Source organism: Corythoichthys intestinalis, chromosome 8 (genome assembly GCF_030265065.1).
Source record: "Corythoichthys intestinalis isolate RoL2023-P3 chromosome 8, ASM3026506v1, whole genome shotgun sequence".
In the NCBI taxonomy this organism is placed as follows: Eukaryota; Metazoa; Chordata; class Actinopteri; order Syngnathiformes; family Syngnathidae; genus Corythoichthys; species Corythoichthys intestinalis.
The window spans coordinates 5,655,319-5,673,063 of NC_080402.1; the positions used below are offsets into that span (position 1 = coordinate 5,655,319).

Below are 17,745 nucleotides of genomic sequence, written 5' to 3' on the forward strand. Positions count from 1 at the left end.
AAAGTGTGCTGGTTGCTGACTCACCGCGAACCCGTAAATTTCGAAAAACAGTGTTTCCATTTAGTTGTATTGATTTGGGTGGATACACTGCTCTTTAGTGGCAACAGTGAATATGAAAACTTATTTAACATGGGTGAATCCAGCTGCTCCCTGTTTAGACCAACATAAGGTCAGTTTTTGTTTTAGCTAATAATCTTTTTTATGCATTCATTATTTAGTTTTTAGGTATATGTATTCGTTTTTTTTGTTTTTTGTTTTTATGGGAATATGAATTGGAACAATTTGTTGGCTGAATCCAACTGCTCTCTGTTAAGACCAACGTAAGCCAAGTTTTTGTTTGAGCTAATGTTTTTAAATACATTCATAATTTAGTTTATAGGTATATTTAGCAGTTTTTGTAGGAATATGTTTCTGAACTATTTGTTAGGAACATTGTAAAAAAAAAAAAAAAAGTTATCATTTTATAGCATTTAAGCTAGCGGACTTTTGCTATGCAAGTTAGCCAATTGTTCTTTGGTTGGACTTAGATCGTCATCTATTTTTTAGACCGTTTGAGGCTCAGCTCAGGTATTTTAATTTTTAATGTTCCTTATCCGATTACTCGTTTATTCGAACTAACTAGTTCATGGATTAATCGACTACTAAAATAATCGATAGCTGCAGCCCTAGTTGTTTCAATCAAAATATATATTTTCGATTAAAAAAAAAGTCACTTAAATTTAAAAAAAAAAAAAAAAATTGTGTTTGAATGCAAAAATAAATTTGAGACTAAAGTGATTTTTTTTAATTGAAACAACTTGTTTGATTGAATTAATTTTGTTTGAGTTTGGGCCACATTTTGGGGTTTGAAGTATCGCGATACATCACCATTTTGATATTTTGTCACACCCCTAATATCGAGGTGAGATTAAGTGTATCGTCCCAATTACCACTGTTACATTACACATTCCATCGGCAAACTCTGAGGACATCGCGTGTTTCTCATTCCAGCTTGTTGTTGCGTCTTCCCGTCAGAATACTCCCAATTCCAGATAAGCCACTACCTTGAACACTATCTACATGTGCGCGTCTCCCGACCTCGCCAAGTCAACTCGCCTGCAGAGTCACAAGCGCTTGTCAAAGTTGAGCGTTTGGAATTCGACACATTCCGCTTTCGCCGTACAGCTGACGAAATCGAGTCTCGGTCCAAAAGTGGAGTCTTGGGCCAAAAAGTCAGTGGTTCCGAGGTACAAACAAATTTGACAGGGCAACAGGAATGCAATGCCTGTTTTTTTTTGTTTTTAAATAGTAGGAATTCTAAATCCAAACTGGCCATCAGTGACAAACAATGAAAGAGATTTCCATTTTTGACCAAACGCCACCATCTTTTACCAGAATTTCACCATTTATGACCAAAATATCATTCAAGCATGATTCCGACATCAACATATTCACATTATACTTTTAAATTTTTCACATTTTTTATCAAAATTTCACTATTTTTGATTAAAACGTCTCAATTATTGACCCAAATTTAATTCAAGTATTATTCCAACTTCAACATATTCAAACATTTGACATTTTAAATTTTTTACGTTTTTAACCAAAACAAACATTTTTTGACCAAAATTTCAGCATGTTTGACCAAAATTTCACCATTTTTGATCTAAATTTCATTCACACATTATTCTAACAATAACATATTCATCCAACGTTTTACATATCTTCAATTTTTCACATTTTTATCAGAACATCACAATTCTTGATCAAAACCCAACAATTTTTGTCTAAAACGTCACAATTTTTACCAAAATTTCATTCACACATTATTCTAACATATTCACCAAAAATCATTAATATTTGCAAATTTTCACATTTTTTGCCCAAAACATCATTTTTGACCAAAACCTTTTTTTGACCTAAATTTCATTCACACATTATTCCAACTTCAACACATTCACATATATATATTTTTTTACATTTTAGCCCAAACCGTCACCATTTTTGGCCAAAACTTCACCATTTTTGATCCAAATTTCATTCACACATTATTCTATAACATACATATTTATCCAATATTTTACATATCTTCAGTTTTTCACATTTTTGATCAAAACACCACAATTCTTGATCTACAACGTCGCCATATTTGACCAAAGACTTCACAATTTTTGACAAAATTGAATTCACACATTATTCTAACATATTAACTGAAAATCTTTAATATTTTCAAATTTTCACATTTTTTGCCCAAAACATCATTTTGGATCAAAACATTTTTTACCTAAATTTCATTCAGACATTATTCCAACTTCAACACATTCACCAAACATTTCACATTCAATTTTCTTACATTTTAATCCGAAATGTCACAACTTTTGACCAGAATGCCATTCAAGCATAATTCCAACTTTAACATACTCACGAAACATTTTACATATTTTCAATTTTTCACGTTTTTGATCAAAACATCACAATTCCTGTTTGAAATGTCACCTTTTTTGACCAAAATGTTACCAATTTCTGACTAAAACATCACATTTTTAACCTAAAACCCTTTTTTGATCCAAATTTCATTCATTACATATTTTCAATCTTTCACATTCTTGAACAAAAACCTCCCCATTTCTGACCAAAAACATCATCATTTTTGGACCTAAATTTCATTCACACAATATTCCAACTTCAACACATTCACCAAACATTTCAAATATAAAATGTTTTCCATTTTGGCCCGAAACGTCACCATTTTTTACCAAAAGGTCCCAATTTTTGACCAAAATACCATCCAAGCATAATTCCAACTAACATATTCCCCAAACATTTTCAATTTTTCACGTTTTTGATCGAAACATCACAATTCTTGACTGAAATTTCTTTTTTTTTTTTTAACCAAAACATCACCATTTTTGACTAAAACATCACCATTTTTTACCAAAATTTCACCATTGTTGATCCAAATTTCATGTACACTAACTCTAACATATTCAAATGTTTTACATATTATATTTTCAATTTTTCACATTGTCGACCAAAAACCACCATTTTTGGCCAAAATTTCAATCACACCTTATTCTAACTTTAAAAATATTTTTTAAAATTTGGTGAATGTTAATTTTTCACATTTTTGTCCAAATCGTTACCATTTTAGCCCAAAACATCTTTTTTGTCCAAAATGTCATCATTTTTTTCACTAAAACATCACAATTTTTTTAACCAAAATTTCACCATTTTTTATCCAAACTTCAAAAGATTCAAACATTTTACATACTTTCAATTTTCCAAACCCTTTAAGAAAAACATTTTTTTTAACCATAACATAACCATTTTTTTTTTTACTAAAACATCACTTTTTTTTTTACCAAAATTTCACCATTTTTTATCCAAACTTCAACAGATTCAAATATTTTACATATTTTCAATTTTCCACACCCTTTAATAAAAAACTTTTTTTTACCATAATTTCTTTCACACCTTATTCCAACTTTGAAAATACTTTTAAAAATTTGAGGAATGTGGTAATTTTTCACATTTTTGTCCAAATCACTACCATTTTTGCCCAAAATGTTTTTTTGTTTTTTTTTACAAAAACATCACATTTTTTAACCAAAATTTCATCATTTTTTTTATCCAAACTTCAACAGATTCAAACATTTTACATTTTTAAACATTTTCACCGTTTAATAAAAACATTATTTTTTACCATATTTTCTTTCACACCCTATTCTAACTTTAAAAAAAAAAAAAATTAAATTCGGTGAATTTGTTAATTTTTTTGCTCAAAACATCATTTTTTGACCTACATTTCATTCTCACATTATTCCAACTTTAACATATTCACATATTCTCCTCCGTGAGTCATCACCTTATCGTGGTGGAGGGGTTTGCGTGTCCCAATGATCCTAGGAGCTATGTTGTCTGGGGCTTTAAGCCCCTGGCAGGGTCACCCATGGCAAACAGGTCCTAGGTGAGGGGCCAGACTAAGCATGGCTCAAACTGACCCCTTATGATGAGAAAAAGAAATGAACTCCAGTTTCCCTTGCCCGGATGCGGGTTACCGGGGCCCCCCTCTGGAGCCAGGCCTGGAGGTGGGGCTCGAAGGCAAGCGTCTGGTAGCCGGGCCTGTCCCCATGGGGCCCGGCCGGGCACAGCCCGAAAAGGCAACATGGGTTCCCCTTCCCATGGGCTCACCACCTGTGGGAGGGGCCAAAGGGGTCGGGTGCGTAGAGAGTTGGGCGGCAGCCAAAGGCGGGGGCCTTGGCGGTCCAACCCCCAGCTGCAGAAGCTAACTCTTGGGACATGGAATGTCACCTCTCTGGCAGGGAAGGAGCCTGAGCTGGTGGGTGAGGCAGAGAAGTTCCGACTAGATATAGTCGGACTCTCCTCCACACACAGCTTGGGTTCTGGTACCAGTCCTCTCGAGAGGGGTTGGACTCTCTTCCATTCTGGAGTTGCCCACGGTGAGAGGCGCCGAGCAGGTGTGGGCATACTTATTGCCCCCCGGCTTGGTGCCTGTACGTTGGGGTTTACCCCCGTAGACGAGAGGGTAGCCTCCCTCCGCCTTCGGGTGGGGGGACGGGTTCTGACCGTTGTTTGCGCTTATGCACCGAACAGCTGCTCAGAATACCCACCCTTTTTGGAGTCCTTGGAGGGTGTGCTGGAGAGCGCCCCCTCTGGGGACTCCCTCGTTCTACTGGGGGACTTCAACGCTCACGTGGGCAATGACAGTGAGACCTGGAGGGGCGTGATTGGGAGGAACGGCCCCCCCGATCAGAACCCGAGTGGTGTTCTGTTATTGGACTTCTGTGCTCGTCACGGTTTGTCCATAACGAACACCATGTTCAAACATAGGGGTGTCCACATGTGCACTTGGCACCAGGACACCCTAGGCCGCAGTTCAATGATCGACTTTGTAATCGTGTCATCGGACTTGCGGCCACATGTTTTGGACACTCGGGTGAAGAGAGGGGCGGAGCTGTCAACTGATCACCACCTGGTGGTGTGTTGGCTCCGATGGTGGGGGAAGTTGCTGGCAAGACCTGGCAGGCCCAAATGTATTGTGAGGGTCTGCTGGGAACGTCTGTCAGAATCCCCTGTCAAAAAGAGTTTCAACACCCACCTCCGGCAGAACTTCTCCCTTGTCCCGGGGGAGGTGAGGGACATTGAGTCCGAGTGGGCCATGTTCCGCACCTCCATTGTTGAGGCAGCCGATCGGAGCTGTGGCCGTAAGGTGGTTGGTGCCTGTCGTGGCGGCAATCGCCGAACCCGCTGGTGGACACCAGCGGTAAGGGATGCCGTCAAGCTGAAGGAGGAGGCCTATCAGGCCTTTTTGGCCTGTGGGACTCCGGAGGCAGCTGACAGGTACCGGCTGGCCAAGCGGACTGCGGCTTCGGCCGTCGCCGAGGCAAAAACTCGGACATGGGAGGAGTTCGGCGAGGCCATGGAAAACGACTTCCGGACAGCTTCGAGGAAATTCTGGTCCACCATCCGGCGTCTGAGGACAGGAAAGCAGTGCACCATTAACACTGTGTATAGTGAAAATGGTGTACTGCTGACCTCGACTCGGGACATCGTGAGTAGGTGGGGAGAATACTTCGAAGCCCTCCTCAATTCCACCGACACGCCTTCCTTTGAGGGAGCAGAGTCTGGGGACTCTGAGGTGGGCTCTTCGATCTCTGGGGTTGAAGTCACTGAGGCGGTTGGTAAGCTCCTCGGTGGCAAGGCCCCAGGGGTAGATGAGATCCGCCCGGAGTTCCTAAAGGCTCTGGATGTTGTGGGGCTGTCATGGCTGACACGCCTCTACAACATTGCGTGGACATCGGGGACAGTGCCTCTGGATTGGCAGACCGGGGTGGTGGTCCCCCTTTTTAAAAAGGGGGACCGGAGGGTGTGTTCCAATTATAGAGGGATCACACTCCTCAGCCTCCCCGGTAAAGTCTATTCAGGGGTGCTGGAGAGGAGGGTCCGTCGGGAAGTCGAATCTCGGATTCAGGAGGAGCAGTGTGGTTTTCGTCCCGGCCGTGGAACAGTGGACCAGCTCTACACCCTCGGCAGGGTCCTCGAGGGTGCATGGGAGTTCGCCCAACCAGTCTACATGTGTTTTGTGGATTTGGAGAAGGCGTTCGACCGTGTGCCTAGGGGAGTCCTGTGGAGGGTGCTCCGGGAGTACGGGGTACCGAGCCCCCTGGTAAGGGCTGTTCGGTCCCTGTACGACCGGTGTCAGAGTCTGGTCCGCATTGCCGGCAGTAAGTCGAATTCGTTCCCAGTGAGGCTTGGACTCCGCCAAGGCTGCCCTTTGTCACCGATTCTGTTCATAATTTTTATGGACAGAATTTCTAGGCGCAGCCGAAGCGTTGAGGGTGTCCGGTTTGGTGGCCTCAGCATTGCATCTCTGCTTTTTGCAGATGATGTGGTGCTGTTGGCTTCATCAAGCCGTGACCTCCAACTCTCACTGGGGCGGTTCGCGGCCGAGTGTGAAGCGGTTGGGATGAAGATCAGCACCTCCAAATCCGAGACCATGGTCCTCAGCCAGAAAAGGGTGGAGTGCCCTCTCCGGGTCGGGGATGAGATCCTGCCCCAAGTGGAGGAGTTCAAGTATCTTGGGGTCTTGTTCACGAGTGAGGGTAGGAGGGAGCGGGAGATTGACAGGCGGATCGGTGCAGCGTCTGCAGTGATGCGGACTCTGCACGGGTCCGTTGTGGTGAAGAAGGAGCTGAGCCAAAAGGCGAAGCTCTCGATTTACCGGTCGATCTACGTTCCTACCCTCACCTATGGTCACGAGCTGTGGGTCGTGACCGAAAGAACAAGATCCCGGATACAAGCGGCCGAAATGAGTTTCCTCCGCATGGTGTCCGGGCTCTCCCTTAGAGATAGGGTGAGAAGCTCGGTCATCCGGGAGGGACTCGGCGTCGAGCCGCTACTCCTCCGCGTTGAGAGGAGCCAGATGAGGTGGCTCGGGCATTTGGTTCGGATGCCTCCCGGACGCCTCCCTGGAGAGGTGTTCCGGGCATGTCCCACCGGCAGGAGGCCCCGGGGTCGACCCAGGACACGCTGGAGAGACTATGTCGCTCGGCTGGCCTGGGAACGCCTTGGAATGCCGCCGGAGGAGCTGGCTGAAGTGGCTGGGGAGAGGGAAGTCTGGGCTTCCCTGCTAAAGCTGCTGCCCCCGCGACCCGACCCCGGACTAAGCGGAAGATAATGGATGGATGGACATATTCACCAAACATTTTACATATTTTTAATTTTTCCACATTTTTCGATCAAAACATCACAATTCTTTATCGAAATTTCACCTTTTTTTAACCAAAATTTCACCATTTTTGACCAGAACTCCGAAAAGCCCCAAAATCAACAGGAAAAGACCCTTGTAATCCGCCCAACAAGGATCAACAAGAAGTCACTCAGGGGTTTACCTGCCAAAGCTAAGCTCCCATTGCAATTTCTGGAGAAATTGTATTTTTCTAGCGAGCTATTATTTTGCAGTCATTGAGTGAAATAATCAGCAGCCATCTTGGTAGATGCACCGTGCCAGCTTAAAAGGTTGTCCCGCACCACTTGGGGAAGGAAAGGTCAGAGGGTGTGGGCGGAATCAACAGGTGGAGATGGCGTAAATGTCTTCTTGAACGAGCAACTGACAAATGACCATTCCCACTTTGAACTGCTAATTTGAGAACAGGCCAGGACAGACTGGCTGTTAATGTTTATGTTTCAGGAGTCATTGACGGTGATGGACGTCCAATCCATTTTGAAAGGGCGGGCTGGCGTCCATCATTCAGTCAGGCACTCCCGTCAAAATGCATTGGATGTCCGTCGTTGTCGATTGCAGTAAATGAGTGTAGAAAGTTCAGTAGAAATGTCTGACTAACTTTAATCAACAGAACTGTAAAAATGCATCAGCTCATGTTCGAAATCTTGCATTTTTTTAATCGAAATAAACAAAAGTATTGCCCAATCATTACCTCTCAATCAAACTAAACGGCAATTATTTTCATTGCATAGAATACAACAAGTCTTGTCCTTGATGAACTACATCTCAACCAATGCATGAAACACCTGCTATTGATTCGAACCGGTTCAACTCACAAGAACTTAGTAAGATGTGCTCAATGTACTAGTAGCTCTGATGACCAACCTATGTTTGCTGCTAGTCCAAACGCTCCAAAAGTTTCTAACCGATCCAAAAACGAGTGCCAGGGAAGTTTTAAAGCCAAGCGAAGCAGGTCGACAAACGTCTCCGCTTCCAATCAGGTTAGGAATGAAGACTGCGTGGGAGGCGGAGCCTTTCCCAGCGTGCGTTTGTGTGTGTACAGTACACATGCGTGCGCGTTCAACCGCGTCCTCGGGCTTGAGGCCAGGCCAAAGATATCACGCGCCATAGTAACACTAATGCAATAAAAGGACAGTAGCCACAACAGGACCGAGCGCGGACGTCAGAGATGGATTGTGTAACCAACTTGGGATGTCCCCGATCAGATCACATGATCGGAAAACCAAAATCATTTTTAGAAGATTGGAATCGGGTGAAAAAGATCGAGTTTTTTAAATGTGTTTACAGGTAGCCCCCCGGGTTACTCGACAGTCGTTTTGGGTTTTTTATTGTTTGGGTTTTTTTTTAGTCCCATAAAAAGTACCTTACTATACCTCACAGTTATTTTCTTCTTCTTTTTTTTTTTACTTTATTTATAATTAGAGATGATGCCGATAGATCGGGTCCGATCACGTCATTTTCAAAGTATCGGAATCAGCAAAAAAATATTGGACATGCCTTTTTTTAATATACTTTTTTTTTTTAATTAAATCATTTTCTAATTGTATTTAACGTTACAGACATAAGATGTTACACTCATCCAGAGTCTTTAGTTTAGGCTTAAGGTAGGGTTATCAAATTTATCCCGTTAACGGCGGTATTTTTTCAATTTTTATTTATCACATTAAAATATTTAACGCAATTAACGCATGCGCTGCACGACCCACTCACGCATTGTCACGTTCAATCTGTAATCGCGCCGTTTTACCTATTTATAGAGCTAAAAGCCAGCGTAAAATGAGTAGAGTGAATTTTGGCAGCCTTTGGAGCCTTTATTTAATTGGCTAAAGTCTTACAATCCCTCTCCGTACGATTAGAAATATCGTGGGAAGCAATGTGGGGAAGAAAGGTAGTCATTGATCTTTTTCATAACACCCTATGTTATTTCCCAACGCAGAGAAGATATATCAATTGGTACCACAACGCACAGTCATGGTCGCACTTCCCATCATGCATTTGGGCAGAAGTTAAATGGCTACAGTATCATTTACTGAAAGCTCAACAAATACACTAGATGGAAATATTTAGTCACAATATACACAGTGGCACCACCAGGGGGTGGCTCTTGCCAGTATATTGTTAGATTGTTGTAGCATCAGTTATGCATTTCATCCCAAATGAATGCATTTATTTTGTTTTGTTAAATGTAGGGCTGTCAAATTTATCGTGTTAACAGGCGGTAATTAATTTTTTTTTTAATTAATCACCTGAAAACAGCCTACAATGGCACCGTTTTACTTCTATACAGATAGTCACAATATACAAAGTCACATTTATCCTTTAAGAATGACAAGTCTTTCGATCTGTGGATCCCTCTCACAGAAAGAATGTTAATAATGTAAATGCCATCTTGAGGATTTATCGTCATAATAAACAAATACAGTACTTATGTACTGTATGTTGAATGTATATATTCGTCCGAGTTTTATTCATTTTTTTTCTTAATGCATTGCCAAAATGTATATGATCGGGAAAAATTATCGGGAATGACGAATTGAATCGGGAGCAAAAAAAAAAAAAAAAAAAAAAAGCAATCAGATCGGGAAATATCGGGATACTCAAACTAAAACGATCGGGATCAGATCGGGAGCCTTAAAACATGATCGGAACAACCCTATTTATAATAGAACATGTTATGTCCTTACTAAATGTGAAGTCGTTCAGCTTGAAAAACAGCCAACAAGGCAATTTTGGTTTGGGGAGACTGAATCTACAATAGGTAAACTGTGGGAGCAATTATTAAAAAATAATCTCCCTTGATCTGGGGCTCCATGCAAGATCTCACCCCGCGGCGTCAAAATGATAACAAGAACGGTGAGCAAAAATCCCAGAACCTAGAGAGATGGGACCACAGTAACAAAGGCTACTATCAGTAACACAATGTGCCGCCAGGGACTCAAATCCTGCACTGCCAGATGTGTCCCCCTGCTGAAGCCAGTACACGTCCAGGCCCGTCTGCGGTTCACTAGAGAGCATTTGGATGATCCAGAAGAGGACTGGGAGAATGTGTTATGGTCAGATGAAACCAAAATAAAACGTTTTGGTAGAAACACAGGTTCCCGTGTTTGGAGGAGAAAGAATATTGAATTGCATCCGAAGAACACCATACCCACTGTGAAGCATGGGGGTGGAAACATCATTTTTTACAATGTTCTGCATTTTATTAACCTTTAATTTTGTGCAGCGAATGAACTAATTTTCATCCGCTGCCACCTCCCAGTTCAAATGGATTGTACGTCTACTTGTAATAAACTCCCCAAAAAAGCTTTAATTTTACTCAGCAACACAGTCATGCTGCATATCAGAAGAGTCACTCGGGAACAAAAACAAAACTGCATCACTTCCAACTACATACTGTAAAGGCAACTAACCGAATCGGCTCCACCGCCGCCGAGCTCTCCGTCAAAGCCGCAATTAACCATGGTGACCATTCCTGACTCACAGTGACTTGGGAAATTACACAAGTTGGTATCGATATTTCACAAGGAATCTCCAGGCCGACGCTGGACAAATACGCACACACGTCGGCCGCCGCGCGGCAGGTGCAGGGTGTTGCGCACGCCTGACGGCAGCGGGCTAAATTGGGGGCTGCAGACACGGCGGCGAGGGTCAGATCTCACAGTACCACATAGCTAGAGAGCCAGCTGTATTTGCGCGCAAGTGTTTGTGTAGCGACAGCTGAACGCTTTAAAATGTGAGCGGTTACTATCCGGGGTCTATCTGACCAATCGGGGGTTTGCATGTCTCCCGTGTGTAAATGGATCAATGGATGGGTACTATGCAACTTTGTGGCGGAAAACACAGACATGACTGAAAAAGTTGCACTTCTCTTTAAAAGAAACTGCTGTATTTTAAGCCAAAACAACTGTTGTGTTATATAGAACAATATGTCTATATGCTGGCATAGCAGATTCATGGCGCATTAAGCCCCCGAACTATTTTTAATCTGTCCGTTTTACCCTGAAAACCCCCGTTTACAGACATCGCGCAACCGCTTTTGTTTCAACCTAGCCATAAAAAAGTAATTACGTTTATTATTCAAAATGTATGTCATTTTTAGCTTAGAATCATTAATTGAGGTCTACATTTTAGTTAAAAAAAAAAAAAAAAACGACTAAAAAATTTTTCACTCGCATACAAACCATTACAAAGCCACTTGAATTAAACGAATACTCGAAGCAGCAAAATTTAATTTGAATCTTTTTTCTAATCAAATTACTCAACTTAATCGATTACCGTATTTTCCGCACTATAAGGCGCACCTAAAAGCCTTAAATTTTCTCAAAAGCCGACAGTGCGCCTTATAATCCGGTGCGCCTTATATATGAATCAATATTGAGCCGCAACAGTTTTTTTGTTTGTTTTTTTTTTTGACAGATTTATACAAATTCATATTGCAAAGAAAGAATTGTTCACAATGGCCTGGTTTGGTTCCTTTTTTGCGGACACCTTGAACTTCATGTCCAAACTGTTGTTTTCTTCAATGACCAATTATAAATCTACATTTTGGGACCAAAAAGACAAAAAAATTGAATAAATAGTTTTATATTTGATAATTCAACATAAGCAGCAGGTATAGTCATAGGCATTTTTGGCCTTTATACATGCTCTGGTCTAATACAGTGCATACATTGTAAAACTGGAAAAAATATAACCCATCTAACACAAAAAGGGTGACTGTGAAAAAGAAGTTACAATGCACTATGTAACATAAATGTTGCACTATATGTTTTACTTTGCTGTTGTGTTGCTGTTTTGTCGACATTCCCTTTAGCGCAGCACCATCTAATGGATGCATAAAATAACCCCGGCCTCTACTGTAGTGTTTATTCTATGCGCCTTATAATGCAGTGCACCTTATATATGGAAAACGTTTGAAAATATGTAATTCATTAAAGGTGCGCCATGAAATCTGGTGCGCCTTATAGTGCAGAAAATACTGTAATTGTTGCAGCACTAAATAAAAATACAGCCAGGAAATATTGTCTTTTTTTCCCCTCCGTGCATAGTTTTTGGTAACAATGCAAAATATACATTAAATTAGGGCTGTCAAACGATTAAAAAATTTTAATCGAGTTAATTACAGCTTAAAAATTAATTAATCGTAATTAATCGCAATTCAAACCATCTATAAAATATGCCATATTTTTCAGTAAATTATTGTTGGAATGGAAAGATAAGACAGATATATACATTCAACATATGGTACATAAGTACTGTATTTGTTTATTGTAACAATAAATCAACAAGATGGCATTAACATTATTAACATTCTCCTAAAGTGATCCATGGATAGAAAGACTTGTAGTTCTTAAAAGATAAATGTTAGTACAAGTTATAGAAATTTTATATTAAAACCCTTCTTAATGTTTATGTTTTATTAAAATTTGTAAAATTTTCAATCAAAAAATAAACTAGTAGCTCGCCACTGTTGATGTCAATAATTACACCATGTTCACTCACTCATTGTGCTTAAAGAGCATATGACACCAGAAAAAAAAAAGTCTTAAATGGCATTATTATGTGAATTAGAATCATATTTTGAGACGATTCGACTATATACAACAATTTAGCAAAGCGCAGATGACGAGAAATTAGTCTTTTAATCTGCCGGTTAGCCACGCCTACAATTATAGGGCTTTAGCGTCCCCAACAGGTGGATGACGTCAGCGGTAGACTAGGCTCATCGGTTTTACTATTCAGCCCATTGAGGGGGAATTGTTCAGAACGAGGAAAACGCGACGAAGAGAGCTGCAAAATGTCATTGTTTCAGTCTCTCTACTCCCAATATTTTTACAGGATATTCTTTTTATCCAAGTATTTTTCCCCAATAGCTATATAAATGGCTTGAGAAGGACCAGTCAGCCCGTCGAGGGGGAACTATTCACAATGAGGAAAAACGCGACGAAGAGAGCGGCAAAATGTCATTGTTTCTGTCTCTTTACTTCAATATTTTTACAGGATATTCTTTTTACCCAAGTACTTTCCCCAATTGCTAAATAAATGGCATGGTCATGACAAATAACAATCTTGTGCTAAATGGAATATAAAATAATAAAAACCCATTTATTCAAGACGACATGGCAAAATTACTCCATAATGGTCAAAACAGTCGACTTCACCTTTACTGTCACACCTCCCGAACGATATTTTATGACACCTAAATCGGACATATGTAATTTCTCTTCCCCGGCTTCGGAGAATGTAAACAGACCAGAAGGAGTGACAGCTAGCCGACATGCTAACCCGAACCGAGAGATGTTTCAAAGTCTTCGAAGTGGAAAATCACACATAACTAGCCTGGATTATTTGACATGACGACCCGGTTGTCAAGTTTCTTTGCGGATCGGCAAACCGCCCGGCGGACAGCAATTTACAGTTCGTTCCCTGGAGGAGGGTGGCTGGAATTGTTGTGCAGCTAACGTGCTAACAGCTAACTGCTAATGAGCATGAAGATAGCTTTTTACATGCCTATCAATGATCAAACGTAAGTAGTCCTTTATTTAAAGGAATTTTATAGGGTTTACTTTGTAATCACTGTATTCGTATTTGACATAATACAAAACAAGATGTTTACTCACTTCCTTGTAAGTCCAATGTTCCCACAGTAAATATCCACGGTGAATGGGAACCTTTTGAAACTCCAAAAAGGCGCATACGCCTCTCCCGCATACAGAATGATTTTTCTGCAGCCGTTTGGCTGGCGTGATGCGAAAAATAAACGGATTAATCCGCAAAATCAGCTGAATCCTTCGTCCTCATACACAACAGTACACTGTATAGTGAAGAGAACGTCTTCTACCGTACACGTCACAGCGCCCTCCTCCTCAATGCAAGACCGAAGCCGGAAGTCACTCATTTTCATGGCCCGGGATTGAAAAAACTAAATAAATATAGCGATCGCTTCCACACACATCCAAGCGGTCCATATCATTCAGGGGCATAAAATACCGCGTGTATTATGAAATAAACATGCTTTTTCGTGTCACAGGCACTTTAAACCCATAAAATCATTTGGACCCAAGCGCCAGCAGAGGGCGCCAAACACCAAAAAACAAGTAACATGCGGACATTACACTGCTGTCATATAAATCTGTTTGAGCGGGGCATGTGCATTAATCGCGTCAAATATTTTAACGTGATTAATTTAAAAAATTACGACTGTTAACGCGATAATTTTGACAGCCCTAATTAATATATAGAAATATAGACATACAGTATATTCTTTATCCATCACTTTCAATGGCACCGAATGAGTTAAAAGGATTGTTGTTGTTCAAAATGGCTCCAGAAGGCAAAAACCTGCAGCATTAATAGCACCTGTGTGCCTCCTATAATTTTTCTTTAATATGTGATAAAGTGAAAACACCTGCTTTGTCGAGCGAGGTACTCATATTTCTTGGTGGAGAAGGTCAACCGTGCATGCATTGTGAGGTCGTCTCCTCCCCGACTTGAAGTTGGCAACAACTACAAAGATCCCACAGAGTGCATGTGAAAGCAAAAGAAGATATTAGGAGAATAACATCGAAGAATTCATTGTTGGCATGGGCGTCGCCAGACATATTTCACTTGGGCACATGCCCCAGTATTGATCTGCAGTACAGCAGTATAAATTTCACCAGTAAAATGAAAAAAAATAAGATACTTTGAAGTTTTAAGTCTACATAAATTAATCTACAGAATGCAATGGATGTCCCAAATTTGATTACTCCTAGCTAGTTAAAAAAAAAAAAATCACTTTTCGATTTCGATTACAGATCTTTTAACGTGCCATTTCTGACTTTTCAATATACTGTAAATACGTGCTAAAAAAGTATTGTATAAATTCTAGTGACACCCCCGATTATTGGGTTTGTCAACGATGAAGATCACGAAAATATTTTGTCATAAAACAATAAAAACATAAGACGACGAAAGCCAGTTTTAGTCTGACAAAACATTAACGAAATGAAAACACGCCAGTTTCTGTCATATGTTCACAATGTGTGGCATTTCCTCATTGTATGTAGTTAGCCTGCATCGTAAGAGTTTTTGTTTGTGCCGCTAATGTGGCCAAGCTTGCTTGTTTTGCTAGAAACTGCAACGTTACTTTAGCCTTTAAAGGTCTGTGCCGAGTGACCATCACACACCAAATATAACTTGTAGCGTTAGCATAGCATTTGCGTTAGCATTACCTTCAGCATGGCGAGCTATAATTAATTGATGCTAGCTTTGCAAGTAATGCAAAAGCTAGTCACCGCTCATTTCAATTGCACCATATTTTTTCATTCACTTGCAGTCAAAACTAGGGCTGTCAAACGATTAAAATTTTTAATTGAGTTAATTACAGCTTAAAAATTAATGAATCGTAATCAATCGCAATTAATCGCAATTCAAACCATCTATAAAAAATGCCATATATTTCCGTAGATTATTGTTGGAATGGAAAGATAAGACACAAGATGGATATATACATTCAACATACGGTACTGTATTTGTTTACTATAACAATAAACAAGATGGCATTAACATTATTAACATTCTGTTAAAGCGATCCATGGATAGAAAGACTTGTAGTTCTTAAAATAAAAATGTTAGTAGAATTTATAGAAATGTTATTTTAAAACCCCTCTTAATGTGTTCGTTTTAATGAAATTTGTAAAATTTTCAATCAAAAAATAAACTAGTAGCACGCCATTGTTGATGTCAATAATTACTTACACAATGCTCATGGGTGCTGAAGCCTATAAAATCAGTCGCACCCAAGCGCCAGCAGAGGGCGGCAAAACTCCATAAAACACAATTAACAAGTGAGCGTTTCACTGTACCGTCATTTAAATCTGTCTGAGCGGGACATCTGCGTTAATTGCGTCAAATATTTTAACGTGATTAATTTAAAAAATTAATTAACGCCCATTAACGCGATAATTTTGACAGCCCTAGTCAAAACATTTATAAAATTATGTTAAATAGCATGATATACAAATTAGGGCTGCAGCTATTGATTATTTTAGTAGTCGATGAATCGATGAACTAGTTAGTTCGAATAATCGAGTAATCAGATAAGGAACATGAAAAATTAAAATACCTGAGCTGAGCCTCAAACAGTGTAAAAAATAAATGAGGATCTATGTACAACAAAAGAAAAATTGACTAACTTACATAGCAAAAGTCCGCTAGCTTAAATGCTATAAAATGCTAACATTTTTTTCCAATCCTCTCAACAAATGGTACAGACTCATATTCCCACACAAAAAACTGCTAAATATACATATAAACTAAATTACAAATGCATTATAAAACATTAGCCCAAACAAAAACTTAGCTAACGTTGGTCTTAACAGTGAGCTGTTGGATTCAGCCATGTGAAATGAGGCAGACCAGAAGGCAATGTATCCACCCTAATCAATAAACTAAATGTAAACACTTTCTAAATAAATCATTACAACACCACTTTAATTAAACGAATACTCCAAGCAACAAAATGTAATTCGAATTTTTTTTTCTAATCGAATACTCGAGTTAATCGATTAATCGCTGCAGCACTAATACAACTGAACAAAAAATAATGATGAACCAACTATTAAAATAATCACCTGAGACAGCCGTACACAACAGTGATTAAAAGCATGAAGCGAAAAATGACTTTGCTTCACTGTGACTACGGTGGCAGACGAGGAATATTTAACGTATTTAAAAATGTTGGCAGCTGACGTCATGAAACTTCCAGACATATTCCCCATATTCATCTCAGTCATTCGTAGAAGAAGACACGCTAAAGGCTAATTAGCATTCTAGCCATCCTATGAAGCCAAACAATTAAACAGCGTGATTTTCCTCAATCAAGGAAAATGTATTTTTACACTGACAAGCCTCAAAGTAGCATAACCAGCGTAAGACCCCTCCTCCTCTATATCCCCCATTGACCCGCCATCTGGTAGCCATCAGCGTCTCACACAGGAAGGGGCGGCCGAGCCCCGCCGGGGCGCCGGGGAGCGGCTCTGCTATCCTTCGCTGCAGAAATAACAATCACACTTTGCGTCCGTCCTGATAGAAAGCTAGAAGCTGCCTAGAAAAGCAGACATTGCGATGTCCAATCCATTTGAACTGGCAGCTAGTGCCATTGGCAGTGAATGATCGCTGCCATTCAAAACTCTCAGTTTCAAAACGAAACTAAAATGATCAGGTAACAACCAACTAAATAGCATAACTAGCAATTAATGCAACAACTGGAACAGTAACTGAAGATATAAACAGCACAGAACATGAATTTTCATTGTTATTTACATCTGTAGCGCTGCAATGCATGCTAGGGGGTATGTTAAATGACAACAGTGTTGACAGCAGGTGGCAGCAGAGGTTCACTGTCTCCCCCAAGGGAGCAGTGATGGCCAAATGAAGCTTCTCGAAGCAATGAAGCAGCCAACTGGTTCAAAGCTTCATGGTGGTTCATGTTCATACATACCAATCATTAGTTACGG

At 40.3% G+C, this 17,745-nt stretch overlaps 1 protein-coding gene across 5 annotated transcripts in view; it reads right to left on the reverse strand.

The window, feature by feature from the left end:
* Window positions 1-17,745, reverse strand: part of gab1 (GRB2-associated binding protein 1) — a 124,173-nt gene that overhangs the window by 91,784 nt on the left and 14,644 nt on the right. The window contains exon 1 of one of the 5 annotated variants that reach the window (XM_057844296.1): window positions 8,111-9,206. The exons of the other annotated variants lie outside the window; for them this stretch is intronic. The gene's annotated coding sequence lies outside the window, so the exon portion shown is untranslated. Of the gene's footprint in view, window positions 1-8,110; window positions 9,207-17,745 lie in introns of those variants that run through there. 5 annotated transcript variants of the gene reach the window in all.